Consider the following 248-nt stretch of genomic DNA (forward strand, 5'->3'; position numbering starts at 1 on the left):
TAATAAAAAAATAGAAATATAAATGTTAAATTCTAAACCTGATAAAGTAAATGATTTCATGCACACCTTTTTGTGAATAATTTTTTGTAGTATCAATAAATTATATCATTTTCATTCTTCCTCCTTAGAAAAAAAGCGACATGTGATATGCTTGGATAGTTGATTTTAATTTTTTTTTTTGTCAACTATAGGTTCTCACAAAAATTATTAATCGTATAGCGTGGTTCGTTGGAGAACCCTAATTTTTT

Source organism: Arachis ipaensis, chromosome B05 (assembly GCF_000816755.2).
Source record: "Arachis ipaensis cultivar K30076 chromosome B05, Araip1.1, whole genome shotgun sequence".
NCBI classification, from domain to species: Eukaryota; Viridiplantae; Streptophyta; class Magnoliopsida; order Fabales; family Fabaceae; genus Arachis; species Arachis ipaensis.